Below are 15,222 nucleotides of genomic sequence, written 5' to 3' on the forward strand. Positions count from 1 at the left end.
TGCTTCACTCTCTTTCAAATATTAAATTCAGACAAAATTATCTGGCAGGAGATACAGCAAGCTCATGTTTATTGCTCAGTTTTTGTTTTCAAGATCAAATTCTTTAAAGTCCTAAAAAACGCAAAATTAATCATTTTCACACAAGTACTATCATCACATGTGAAGTAACCCAGTCAAGTTCACTCATCACACAGCAAAGAAAATAGGAACAAAAAAAGCAGGGCTACAGCTGGACCACTCTTCTATTAAAGCTTTGTGCAGTGCGTGATCCTTCAAACCCTGACACAGATGCAGCAATTACAGTTCAAGTTTAACATAGTTCCTTTTACTCTGCTCTCACTTTAAGCAAATTCCTGTTTCAGTGAGGGATAGGTTCATCTTTTATCCCTCCCTTCCACACAGTGCTCAGAGATAAGAGGATTTATCAGAGGGTAGGAGAGGCATCACACTTAGTGTTTGCCTAGAGCAAGCTCTCCACCTTTCTCTGTTCTCACCTTAGTCTTGTTCCAAATTGTACATTAATCCATAGAAGGGCTCTGTTAATCCTGTCCTGTGACCCATTACTTTGGATAATGGAATGAACTAAAGATGGGGGATGGCTTCCCTGGCACAAAACAATTTCAATATTCAGAGTAAAATCTTAAAAGGATGAAGGAATAACAGGCATATATTCAATCTAAAGCATGGCTGGCCACTATGGTAACACTACAGCAAAGCTACTTTTCCATTTCTCTCCTCAGATAATCATGATAAATATCACCACTTTTTAAAAGGTAGGGCTAGTTGCTTGTAATTGTGTGCAAGTGCTGGACAATGACTGCAAGACCACAGTGCACCTTTTACAAAGTGAGTTGGTTGCTGCACACACTTAACTCACCTGTGCTCTAAGCACTGCTGTAACAAGGAACAGAATCAATTTTCTGGGAAAAATCTAATACTGAAATTGAGTTTCTCTGAATATTGCAGAGTATCATCTTTTTTAGGCCTCCTCCTCTTCAGCCTTCCCCCTGACGCTGACAGAATTTGTATTAAGGGTTCTGTGAATCTTTTTCCAAATGTTTACTAAAGCATTCTTTTGGGGGTTTTTTGGTTGTTTTTTTTGTTTGTTTAAGCACAGAGAACAGTGAACATGGTTTTAGTAAGCTCCTTTAAATGCTCACAGTAGAACTGTTTGTTTTCCCTCTCATTCTAGCAGTATTTGCTCAATTTAACCAACTGAGTTACAACACTCTGCTGTGAAAGGAACAAGACTGGAATCACCAGGTACCATGCTTGTCTAACCAGTCAAAAAACCATGTCTCACTTGAAGGAGAGCATTTTCAACATTTTCCATCTCAAAAAAGATCAACTTTTACTTGTGTCTACTGAGACTGCCTAGAGAACAGCAGAAAGAGCAGCACATTCACAGCATCAGGCAGCAACATCTGCACCGTGGCACCTTCTCACCTTTGTGTACCACCAGCTTAAAACTTGAGAACAATCAAAGTAGAAGCAAAGGTTCCACATCCCAAAAGTAAGAGAGGGTTTTGTTTCTCTGTATTTCAGAATAATTGAATGGGAGTAACTGCTGGATGTGGAGGGCAAGGAGATACAAGCACATGAATGTGGAGCTCAGAGGCTGGAGAGGTGCTGCTTTTCACAGGTAACTGGGAAATTACTCCAGTTGTCTGAGGGAATTTGTAAGGAAGTGTTTTTGTCTAGAGGTAGCTTTGCACCTCTGACAGTTGCTTAGAGAATTTGCCAGTGATAAGCAAAGGGAAATTAGCCAAGAACTGATTCACTTTAACAGGAGATCCCATTCAACCAGCAACAAGGCCCGGTTTATCTGCAAAAGGATTGTCAATTATTTTTGACCACGTCAGCCTTATTCTGTAAATCAGATCATTTAACTACTGTCTTGTTCTTGTTTCTGACTTCAAATATCAGTTCTGTTTCCCTGCACTGCCACTGCTTTCCATAAACATTGGGCAAGTTCTAAAAGTCACATATTATGACGACATCCTCTCAGTGCCATTCTGAATCTTTAATTACTAACAAATATAAATAATCTATTGAAAATAATGCTGTATGTCTAGAAAATTAAATATTTAACAATTATTTAAATTCAATACTTTCTAATCTCAGAAACACTGAAATTAGTCAAGTAAAAAAATGATTTTAAACTCAAGCACTGGAAATGCACATTTTGTGCACTTCATTTCATTTTATAGTCTCTAAGAACTATTACAATTTTTAATAAACTTGTATCTGGGATTTGAAGCCAAACACTTATGCTCAAAAGGCACAAATTATTAACTAAAAGACACCCAAAGTGGTAATAAAACGTATTCCCCAGGGGTATATTGCAAATGGGCTGTAAAAATTACATTTTATTAATCCAGCTGCAATTAAACAATAACAGCTGTACAACTTGTATTGCAATGCCCCAGTTTCGGGGAGATGACAAATATTGTTCATTATTCATTATATATTGCTGATTGGCAAACATTTTTCTTAGTCCAGCAGTGATGTCTCTTGGGTATGACTGCTTCTCTTTATGATTGCAAACCAAGTTCTCCTGGTATCTTGGGGTTTGCAAATGCTAAGTCTGTCTTTCCTCTAAGATGTTCCACATTTCAAAGAGAAGGATAAATTTCTGCTGAAGCCAACAAAACTAAGCAACACATACATATAGACAAGTATCTGGCTAACAAGTTTTTAAAGTGTTACTGACAGCTACTTACTTTTCCACAATTAATAATCACTATCACAGGCTCCATCTCTTTCTTGGGATAACACATTCAAATGTTTGGCAGGTAGGAAATGAGAAGCAAAGACAAATACTAGCTAAAATTTAGCCAAGAAATGTACACAACCACCCGATAATTTTTACAATGAAAAATAGCAGCTAACAAAATCATCCCTCTTTGGAATGAGTATTACATGCAGTAGATAAAATATGGGCATCATTCTGCTTCCATGTTTTTTGCCACGTTCTAAATACTGCTCTGTAAACATTAGAGCAGTTAGAAAAACATTACAGTAAGATAAAACTGGGATAATTTCTGGAAACAGACACAAAGCCACAGTAGGTCAAACAAGTGTGGTATATAACAATCAAATATTGGCATTCTGCTATGTGCCATCAGACCATCTAAACTACTCAGCATCATTCTGATCTGATGGCTCTAGCTCCAGCAAAACTGCTTCAGAATTCTCCATTTAAATTTAATTTTAATGGAAATGTTGTCTGCAGCCCACAACATTTTTTAATTAACATTTACTCAATTTCTGACAGGTTTTTTAACCATACAGTAAAGATAGCACTGACCCCTACCTGAGATAAAGATCATCCTGAACCCTTCAGCCTTGTTTTTGTTGCTGACTACAAAATAACTGTTAGCTGGTTAACCTTATGTAAAGCCAGTGATCTTAAGAGCACAAAACCAACAAAAACCACCTTTCATTTCACATCCTGACACTAACAAAGTAAAATAATTAGGTATGTCTGACAACAACAACAGTACTATCCACTGTGAAGGAAATTACCTCAGCTAAAACCAGCACAGACACAAAGCCTGGTTTATCCTTGTATGCACTTTAGAAAATTATTTACACATATACAAGTCATCAGGATTGATGCTCATCCCTCAGTGAGGTCAATGTAGCCAAAAGGGAATCCCCCACTTCTTGGTACCAGGGATCCATTCTAACCAGTCCTTATCAAGGCTGGGTGCAGAGAAAGAAGCAGCTGGAAAATCCATTTCTCATGACTTATTGCCCTTTCCCTATGAGCTCTTTTACCCTGCTCCCTTCATCCAAAGGAAAAAAAAAAAACCCAAGGTCTTTGTGACAAACCAGGCAAAGGTTTGCAAGTAAATGGATGCCTTCTAACTCAAAAGGCTGCAGGATACACTAGATATTTTCTCCTTAAAGTTTATAGTCTGAAAGCAATAAAAGATGGCTTTGCCAGACTAGCAGCAAAACAAAGATACTTTGGAATTTAAGCAAGGTTTCTTTACAGGCATTTTTTTTTTTCCCCCATTCCTTTGCATCTTCCTAGATTAGGCAAACAAAGGCAGGCTTGTCATTTCTCCCCTGCTATTCATTGCATTCTTCTTTGCTTTCACTAACAGAGTCTCTCAAATGCATCGACAACAATATCAACTTCCTGACTTACCTACATCATGTCTGATATTCAGTGGCTAAGTGACAGAACATGAAAATCTATTTCTAAAATGCACATGGAATGCCAGTAATGGCAGGCTGTCTTCTCCTTGTTACAGGCTTATTGTCAGAGTAAAAATTACCATTCCATCTGGAACAAAAATACGGCTATAGTAGTATTGTTTAGTTATAAAGTATTAGCAATCTTTATTTCTTGTTATATCATATTTTTTAGGTAAAACTTTCAGACTGACAGTTTGTAATCACTACGACAGAGAATGACTTCAGAGTGTTTCTTCCACAACAGCAGAAATAATCCTTGATTTGTAGACATGAGGACTGGACTATGAATATACTTTCATCCCAAAAAATCCAAATCTCACACTTAATCTGAAGATCTCTAAAAGTCTTGATGTCGCTCTGAACCAGGACCTTTTCTCCTGATGAAACATCTCTCCCTCTCCTTGATGAAATGCTACTAAATCCCTCACAAGGGTCTATAGAGATGTGACAGTTTCTGCTAAGCTTGCAGCTGTCTTCAAATCTCATGCACACTGTGGCATTTTCAAGATCTGAAATGCACATTTTGAAGGTTTCCTGTTGACCCAAGGCAGCTTCACAGTGTGGTACATCTGAGGACTGGGAGGAGGACAGCAACAGGCTGCCGATTTGCAAAGCCTCTGAAGGAAAGAGCAGGACACTTCACAGACCTGTCTGAGTCACAGAGGGAAAGGAAGGAGCAAGGAAAAAAAAAACATGTAAGAAGAAGAAAAAAAAAAAAAGCAGGGCACAACACTGATTTTTAGACTTTTCAGTAAATTCATTAATTCACTGACATAAAAACAGTCATCTAAGAATGTCAGATGAATGCACAGTACCAACTTTATTCCCCAGCTGAATCCCTCAAAACTGCATTTACTGCTTGCTATATGAGCTTCACTTCTTCATAACCTTACTTCTAATATGGTCTAATATGCTCTAATAGTTTAATCAATAGAAATGTGGTAGCTGGCATGTGGGTGGTGTTTTTGTATGGTTTGGTTGATTTTCTTATATAAAGAAATATGTCAATAGTCATGAATTGCCTCTTCCAGGCCACAACACCAAACAGACCTACTTGAAGGATTTTTTTTAATTTTTTTTTTTTTTTTTTTTTTTTTAAATTCTGGAATTTTGTATTCAACCCTAAACCAATTTCAAACCAATTTCAGTACAGAGTACAAGACGACATGATAAAGTTACTACATAAAATCTATAAAAAAAACTTGTGCATTCTAAACTTGAAATCATATGGGGAGAATGAACAGAACTCCACTTTGTGCACACTGTTAGCAGGTGGTAGCGGAGAAAATCAGTTTCACTTCTTCCTCTTAATTTCCCAATAGAGCAAAAACCTCTTAAAAATGGGAACCCTCTTTGCTTCAAGAAGGGTTTTCCAGCTTGTGCAATCCCACCCTAGAGCAGACAGCCCAGACACTCTGCCTGTCCAGTTCCCATGCCAGGTCCAGTGCTCTGCCTGCTGCTCTAGGCCAGACTAAAAGGCACAGACTGCCCCCAAGTACACACTCTTTTAAAAAAATGTTTGCTACATAGAACTTTTACTTTCACCACGAAGTTTAGCATTACCTTGCTTGCTGCTCAGTGAAGTATTTCTAAAGGACCTCAAGCGTTACAGACACTTTCCATTAGGAGAAACGTTTGGAAACTTCAGATAAGCTCAGGAAAAAAAAATTATAATGTGTAGGGCCTAAATGTAAGAACACCCAGCAGGCTCTCACACATTAGAGCAGTGTGGGTTCCCGAATTCAGCTCTCAAAGAACCCAAATACAACAATAATGATCTTGGCACAGGGCATTTCCTGCAGATTAATGACCAGCAGGGAGGAGTTGATGGCCCACAGCGCAGCCAAGGGCCATTAACCCCAGCCAGTCATTAATCCCCAGGAAATGCCCTGTGCCAAGATCATTCTCCTATTTCAAAATGAAAAGCAGCAGAGACCATATAGGTTGTTTTGTTTGGTTTTAATGAATGATGCTATTCAACTGTTATCTCCAGGGTGTAACACCTCTGCAAGCTAACTTGCCATGGTTTAACTACGAGAACGAGCGTGCAGAGGATGGACAAAGCACAGGACCCAAGCAGAAAACACTGGTTGTACACGAGGCTGACAGCAATTAGGGGATGGCTGCAGTCCTGTTCCTTGCTCAGAAACATGAAGTGCTGAATCACTGTGTCATGAGCAAAGATGTTGCTCTGAGCAGCATTTAATCATTCCCAACTGTGCTGCTGAGCACGCTCTCAGTAATGAGACACATTTTGCCTCGTCCTTGCACAAAACTAGGATGTTGCTCTAGAGCAGGCAGTGCCACAGACTGTGCAACACTTCACTGAAGAAAAGGGATAGTTACAATCAGTACTATTCCTGTCACATACACCTCCTGGTAACTCATGCACCCCAAAGATCACATCCCAAAAAAAACCCTATCACAATAATACAGAATAATGTCTGATTTGCATGTAGAATTTCATAGGAGGTCTCAGTTTATAACACGTAACTATGGATTAGCATAGACACACAATAAAAGAGAACAGTAAATCCATGTTTACAAGCTGACCTGTCATCATAAACTTCAGTCTTCTGTTAACAGGCAATCTGAGTGCTTTGCTCTGGTGTTTTTTCAAAATGGGTTGCAAAACAGATGGCTGGGGGGGGTTCCCAGTGCAGCTCATGAGTGAAGCCAACTCCGCAGGTACAGCTGGGATCCCATAAAATAACCCTTGTGCACCTTGGACTCCTGATGTATTTCACACAGTATCCTCCAAGATTAACCTTTTGAAGGTAAGAAACTTGCACATAGAGAGGGATTTTTCCAAAGGCGTCCGGTGAATAACCATCTTTGAGACATTGAACCTTATAAATGTGCTAAAATCCATACAGCCCGTCACCAAACTGGCTGGCAAAGTGCTGTGCAGGAGCAAGCACCAAATTCCCTGAAGTACATGCTTTTAGGAACATTTTTGTATATTGACAGTATAGGAATGCAGAGAGAGGAAGTCTTATCTATAAATTTAGCATATCACTGGGTTATCATGACTGCATGTTGCTGTGTCTAATTTTGTTGGTCTATAATCATGCAATTAAAGCTCCTCACTAACAGCATTATCACTGCTTTAAATACCAATACATCACCAGACTTCAGGTTAAGAGACTTTACTCTACAAATACCATCCTAGTGTTTTACAAATTAAATGATGTCTTGCCCAAAAAAAAAGACACCGCAGAAGAAAAGCTTCAAGAATTATTCTAAGCAAGTAATCTCCAAGAAATTTTAGTATTGTCTTACTTGTGAACTGTGTCCTCTCCAACTAAACACAGTCTGCAGCTTCCTCACAAGGGGAAGCAGAGGGGCAGACACTGATCTCTGCTCTCTGGGCATCAGTGACAGGACCCAAGGGAATGGCCTGGAGCTGAGCCAGGGAAGGTTTAGGCTGGATATTAGGAAAAGGTTCTTCCCCCAGAGGATGACTGGCACTGGAACAGGCTCCCCAGGGAAGTGGTCACAGCACCACACCTGACAGAGCTCAAGAAGCATTTGGGCCAATGCTCTCAGGCACATGGGGTGTCCTGTGCAGGGCCAGGAGCTGGACTCTGTGGTCACTGAGGGTCCCTTCCAACTCAGAAGATTCTATGATTCTGGAAACAACTCAAATAGTCCTAAATAAATAAACAGTTTTCTTTTCTCAGAAGTTCATCTTCTTTCTCCTCCTCTCTGGCAGTCACAAATTCACCTGCTAACTTAGTGCCTGTGAAAGACACTATTTCTCAGATTTTTAAGATGAGTTTATAGCATGGAGACCCCCCCCTGCACAATCCCTTCCTAATCTTCTGCAAAGTGTCATTTTCAAAGACAAGGCCACATGAATATGGATTTTTCTGTACCAGGGAAGAATTTACATGTGTTTTTATTTAGCAGTAAACAACTGTGTGTGGTTACCTGCTCTTACAGTCCCTAATCTTATAGAAGTTAACAAGCATCCTCCCCCATCCAAAGAGAGGAGCACATACAGTACTTTGGAATATTGGGCTCTCATCAAGTCCATATGTGAGCAGAGGGGAATGATCCCAGCACTCTTTTAACAAGTGCTTGTGGTCCTCTGGTTATACATAATTTACTGGAAATAAAAATAATTCATGAAAACGATTCAGGAGGGACTGGGTAAAACCAGCAATGCTTTTCAGGAATTTGTTGCCCAGCTGCTACAAAGGTCAGCTCTTCTAACCTTTTGATTAGTTTGACCCATTTATTCCCAGAACAAAGAGCAAAGCTGAAGCGTTTTCTGCATTAAGTATTAGAAGAGCACATCAAAACCCACAGTGCATTAACACACACCAGATTATGCACTGTTTGTCCACAGAGTGCAGCAGTGCTCCATAAACCAATACAAATAATACACATAACTAATTCAACCTTGTCCACAGATGTATCCCAGTGTCACAAGAAGCCAGACACATGCTCCAATAAAATGCAGCTTTGAGCCTCTTGCCCAAGTCTCCTACAAATACAGCCAACTGGTAAAACATAAAGGGAAAGGTGGAAAAATTACATTATGATGAATGAAAGAGACCAATCTACTGCAATGGAGGGGAAAATCTTTTTACTTATTCTGATACAAATCTAGACAAAACGTCACTGATTTTGGAAAAAAAAAATCACTAACCAAACTTTATTATTTGTTAGTACACAGTATTCAGACAGAAAAGGCAATCCCAAGATAAACCATAATATTTTGATTAAATTTGAAATTTAAACCTTAGTATTAAATTTAAGATATTAATACCTACTGCAACACAGCAGGTATTAATACAGACAAGTGTTTCACAATAACCAATCACTATTTAGCATGGACTTTCTGCCTTAACTTTTTTTAATCAACACTCTCATGCCTCAATAGAAATAGCTCTTTTTAGAAAATACTATGGTCCCAAGTAAGAAACCAGCTATTACTTCAATATGTAATCAGATCCTGCCCCTTGGCGTGCACCTGCAACACTTGAATTTGGTCAGTCCCATGTATTGGATTTTCTGGACAAAAGTAGAGAACACATCGATAATCTCCACAGTTGGCAGAACAGTGGACAGAGCAAAGTTTAAACATTTATTCTTTCAGCAAAATCATTAAATGTTAGTGCAAAAATCTTTTCAATAGGAAAACAATTCTTTCTTTGCTAACTGTGGGATCTTCAATTGCTGGCAATGTTTACTTGTGCTACAGTATTCCAGAACACATCCAAGGTTTTAAAAATCAGTGCAAATTTTTTTGAAATTTCATCAAGAAGTTAGAAGCACAAGTTCCAGATTAAATTTAAGAATAATGTTGTGTTATTTAAATATATATATATTCCCTTGAAGTAATTCTTGAAGTGCCTCTGATAGGAGATAAAATAAATATGAAGAGTTCTAAAAGAGCTGAGGATCTGCTCTGACCTCTCTACTGAGCAGCATCCCATGTCATCCTCAAATTAAGGAAAGGTTACATGTTTTTGCTAGTTGGCAAGTGTGCAAGACCTGCAGTTGTTCGGGGTACGGGTACTTTGGAGACAGGTTTTCCATCCACACATCACATCCTCTTTAGCTTGAAGGCACAACAAGAGAGGGTTTTCTGCCGGGGAAAAAGAAAATCACTGTACACCTTACACAGAAAATACAGGAAACCTAATTTTCTCATCTATAGCTGAAGAGGTTTTTAAGATTTCCATGAGCTTTTCAAGAAAGGATGTTTTCTTAAATATTACCTGTTCTCCACTATTGGTAACTCAGTTCTAAGTCTGAATGGGACTAACCAGTTCAACAAAGATCACTGCAATTTACACAAAAGTGAAGAGATTATTCTCAAAACTAACAAGGAAGACATACACACAAAATCCAACCCTCTCTACATAACTACTACAAAGGCAAATTGTACTGCCTGCAGCTTTTACTTTGAAGGTCAAATATTCTCCAAGTCATCAAAGAAATTGCTCTTCAAAAGGTGAGAATAACAGTCCCTGTGTACAGAAATGTTCTGCCCAGCTATTTTGTGCAGAGAGGCCCAATGATAGCCTTTTCCATCCCTAGCTGGGAACTGCAGGCCAAATGTCACGCTAAGATAATAACAGGCTGATTTCAGAATATTGAGAAGCAGCTTGAAAGTGAAAAACAACTTCCAGAGGATGAAGAAATGGCAGCGTTTCCATACAACTGCAGACCGAGATGATTTAGGGGAGAGAACAAATTATTTGCAGCATCTTTGTTCCTCTAATTTATCAATCTGTAATTACTGTCATTGTCATAATAATTTGTATTGGTTGCAATCTGTCCAATTAAGAAAGAGGCAGATGCTAAAACCCAAATTATACAATTACAACTAAGAGTGTAACTGATGTGTGTGCTCCAGTTAGCCGTGGTCCTTAGAGTGGACAGCTTCTCTTCACCTCTGTGGAAGCAGAATTCCACATCCTTCTAGTATTTTCCCCCATAAACAAACACTAATAAACATGCAAAAAAGCTCCAAACTACTGAAACTGCTCCATTGTGCCAACGTTAAAAATGCTGACTCTTAGCATACAATTTCTTGAGCAGTTAATAAAAGTTAAATTCAAGAGATAAAAAAAAATTAAAAAATTAGGACTATACTGTGCATAAGGTCAGTATAGTGCAACTTACAAACCTAAGTTTCCACAGTTTTCCCAGAGACATGTTCCTGACTGACTGTGGAACTCAATGTTTTCACATCACCCTTGAGGTGCTGGCTCTCAGGAATGACTGACACAGGCATTCCTACACCCAGGTGCAGGTTTTTGGTGGGAACACAATAAAAAGCTTACAAGCCTACTCCCTCAGCATTTCTCTTCCATACCAGCACTGTCACCACCCATTCACATTTCTTAATTAACATTCTTATTCTGCATTACTGATAGGGTTTATTCAGCACAGATGAATGAATGCTTGAGCACTCCTTGATCTTAACTCCACTGCTGACCTCCAGAAGATCTTCCTCATCTTTTCACTTTCACCCCTGCTATGAAAAGCAGAAAAAGGTCAAAGACTATTTTGCCTCTCAATCTCACTCTGATTACTTGGCACACAGGGAAATTCTGGGGCTGCACTCTCTTGAGTACAGCTTACAGTTCTCTACAAGCATCAGAGATGTTCTTAATTGTTGGTGGAGAAAGGAAAAGAGGGAGTCAATGCAATTTACTTCACTTGTCCCATATTCCCACAGTGAAGTGACTCATTTGAGAGCAAATTTCTTCTCCAAACTAGATCATGCAGAAGAGGAATGCTGTTGTCCCAGTGCTCCTGTTAGAAACAGATTGAAATAGGACTGAAGGACTTGCCTGTGGCCACAGCACCACAGTATGTTGTGGTTTCCATCACTCTTGGCTAGTCTTTCTAAATACCTTGTTTAAAATGTCACTTCCACATCTCACTCCAATTAAGTTTATAAATAACTCCATCCTACAAAACAAAAATGTAGATTTTTGGAAATTCAGCATCTGAGAGGCATTTATAACTCATTGGTATGTGGATTGGTTTTGGGCATTTTTTGTAATCCATCGTAAATACATGGATAATTCCATTCCTTAACACCCACTTTTCACACTGCAGGGGCAAAGGTCATCACATATTTTGTCCTGAAATATTTTCATTTTGTGTCCTTTTTATTCCATAAGTAAAGCAGTAAAAGAGCCCTGCAGGAAGACACTGCTGACTTTATCTACTCTCTTATTTATTCTGCAGCAGCCAGACACATGCCTGTTTGCACTGTTCCTGAGAGCTGTTCCTGCTAAAAGGTAATCTAATTGAGCCAGAGCCTTCAACACATCAAGCAGATGGCTATAAATAATGCAAAGATGCTGAACTTAGTGGAGCCATCACACACAACACTCACACCAGTCAGTCCAACTTGCTAGAACATCTTTAGTCCGAGTCACGCTATACACATCTTTACAGCTAACTCAGGAAATCCGAGATGCATTCGTCAATGTAGCAAATTCTTCTTTGTCCATCTGTAAAGCAAATACTGGGTGCACTTGTAAAGCCTCTTAAAGTTCTGTTTCTACTTACACTGCTTTGAAAAACTCGTGCTGAATTCATAAACTGGGAAGTACTGGGCACTCAGAAGGAAAAAAAAAAAAAAACAAACCACAAAACAGGTAAACCTTTACATTTACTACACTGTAGATTATCACATGAAGGCTCAAAAAATGAGATTTTTTTCTTTATTTTTAAGACATCACAAGAGTGTGTGATAGGAAAGGATTTGTTTGCTTTGAGAGTGCTAGCTCCCCAACCTGCTGTCTTTCAGCTGCTGAGTATGGATTCTTGTGTAGAAATTCTGGTTTTAGGGGGGAAAATAAAAATCTGAAGAAAAAGGACAAAAAACTGGGACTTCTATTTTTCAACTTCAGCTAATAAGAAAGCCTGAAGGTTTATATTCCCCATTCCTTTACCACTTTCTTCTCCTATTTATGTGTGTATCTCTGTAGCACTTTTAAGAGTGGCACACAGTCCTAAAAAATTTAGCTAGCATGTCAGATACTTCTGCATTTTATCTTTAAATTGATTTCAATATCAATCTTTGCATTTGAATAAAAGCTTGCTTAGCTCTTTTGCAGAGAAAAAGCCCAAAGAATCAAGCATCCCTCTCCACTTGCGAAAGACTTGATAAACATATAAAGATAGTTCATCTCTAAAAAAGAAACACTTTAGGAGCCACTTGAAACCATTTCACCACTTTTTAAAATGTATGTTTTCATAATCTGCTGCTTGTCTAGAAAGCTTACATGTAAAAGAAAGTGGACATTCATGTAAGAAACATCAAGTCTTTCAGGTTTCCACCAGCTATAGAACAAAAACAGCCTTAAGTCAGCAACCTCCACTTACCCCTGGCTTTATTTTAAAGGAAGTTTGGGATTCATACTTTCAGTGAACTCAAGCACTAACCATCTCAAAGAAAAACTACAAATACACGAAGCAGGCTACATCTCTAACCTCTACCCTCCAGCAGAAGCAGCCAGAAGTAAACCTCTGGGACAAGGACCTTAATCTACCTCTCGGCTTCAAGCAAGCCTGCAAAAAACGAGATTTAAGAGAGCTGGGAAAGCATTGACAGGAAATACTAGTAGGAATGACAACCTGGGAAAAATAACACAGGAGATAGAGACAGCTGATGCAACTCACTCTTCCTTTTACAAAGTAAGAGAAGCTTTTCATCAGTTTCTGATTTTCAGATATCAGATAAATAGAAATAAATTTATTTCAAATAGTTTTTGTCTTTCCATTCCTCTAATTACATAGTTGTTTGACACACCATATACTGCCCTACTTGACTTTCCCTCTCTCCCAATATGTCACTCTCCCTCCTTTTTTTTTTAAATTACCAAATTTGTTGGTATTTGGGAACGCTACTGACATTATTTTACCATGTGGAAAACAATCCACAGAAATCATTAGTCCATATCACTTTCAAGTGACATAAAGCACAGCGCCAGTGCAGCCAAATCCTCACACCGAGGGAAGCAGTGCCAGCCTTGCTTTGTACACCCACTATAAAGCACCCCAAAGCACCACTCTCCAAGCAAGGTAAGCACACAATTTGGCTTCTGTTAACTAACATGTATTTACATTTATTTATACATACATGTATTATATATGTAGTATATTTTTTAGAAGAATACAAGGTAGCATGGATCGAGGAGGGACATGAAACTGGATTTAAAAAGGGAAAAAACAGAGTAACTGGTGACTGTCTGCACAACGCCCATTTCCTCTGGTAGCAGTATAAATAATCTGCATATTAATTAAGCCATGACTGAAGCGAAACCCGTTAATTTTGCAGGAATGGAGACCTGCCTGCCATAGATGGCTTCCCCAGTACCTGCCTTGTGCTTGTTTTCCCTGCCATTAACAGTGCTCCAATGCTGCTGTAAGTTATATTACAGCTGAACAAAAAACTCCTTAAGGGAAAGAATGGCAAGTGCTTGGCTTTCAAGGAAAGAGAAATGCCTTGCATGAAAACTTTCTAGACCGTTCTAGAAGAAAGCTTCTGAAAGGGCAAAAATGAAGGGACAATATGAGGAAATGAACGTAGATGATTTTAAACAAAGAATATTCACACAACAAACACCTACAAAACATTTTTTCAACTACTTCTAATAGGTTTATTTGCTTTTTCTTATTCTTTTTGCATACTTAAAATACATTTACTGAAGCATTATGCATTTTATTTCTTACAGTGATGTATGAGTCTTCTGTAACTTTTTTCCTGAAATATAACCTAAGTGCATCTCAAGTGGTTTTGTCACAGTTTTCACACATTATCAAGTTCTGGTAGTCATATGAATTCTGCTAATATTTAGCTAGAAATACACAACATAAAATTATTTCAGTATGAATCATGCCTTAGCGCTCCACATAAACATCCCTGATGTTTCACATTTGCATCCTCTACTTATGGCTCTTAAGCTGCCAAGCATATGGTTTTAGACAAGATTAGAGACAGATTTAGAGAGACTTTATCTACACCACCTTACGCCAGTATTACTTAATACCAGAGACATTTAAGGAAAAAATAACCAAGTTTTAGCTAGAAAATAATATGCCTGCATTAGAGTACCTAGAAAGCTCACAACCCTCACCACCAACCCCTGTGAGGTTCCTCACGCATCTGGTGACACACAAACCATTATTTAGCAGTATGTGAGAAAAATGGGAGTCTGGAATGACTCTCCAGGACCTGTCCATGGCCAAGCACAACCCGGCAGCCCCATGCACCACCCCGTGTGCAGGCAGGAAGCTGTGCTGAGGACTTGCACTCCTCCCAAAAAACTTGCCAGATGTAGCACAGAGCCCTGAGCTGCTATCCCTGCCACTGTAGAACAGAAGTCCTATCCCAGGAGTGGCAACTAGGTCCAAGGTTAGGGAATTCCCAGCCTAGAGCAGGCTTTCTAACTGCAAGCCCTCTCTGCAAAATACTGAGAGATACATACAGATGGGACACTGAATAAAGGAGGCTTCAGGCAAACCTCTGTG

The 15,222-nt window shown here is 38.9% G+C and overlaps 1 protein-coding gene across 4 annotated transcripts in view; it reads right to left on the reverse strand.

Annotated features, from left to right (window-relative positions):
- The window catches only part of NAALADL2 (N-acetylated alpha-linked acidic dipeptidase like 2), a 421,951-nt gene that overhangs the window by 350,792 nt on the left and 55,937 nt on the right, over nt 1-15,222 (reverse strand). For 2 of the 4 annotated variants that reach the window (XM_042041853.1, XM_042041851.1), the window contains one exon: nt 11,387-11,487. The exons of the other annotated variants lie outside the window; for them this stretch is intronic. The gene's annotated coding sequence lies outside the window, so the exon portion shown is untranslated. The remainder of the gene's footprint in view (nt 1-11,386; nt 11,488-15,222) is intronic. 4 annotated transcript variants of the gene reach the window in all.

This window comes from Corvus kubaryi, unplaced genomic scaffold, assembly GCF_017639235.1.
Source record: "Corvus kubaryi isolate FWS band 111438036 unplaced genomic scaffold, C.kubaryi_AGA036_p1.0 37397, whole genome shotgun sequence".
Taxonomy (NCBI): Eukaryota; Metazoa; Chordata; class Aves; order Passeriformes; family Corvidae; genus Corvus; species Corvus kubaryi.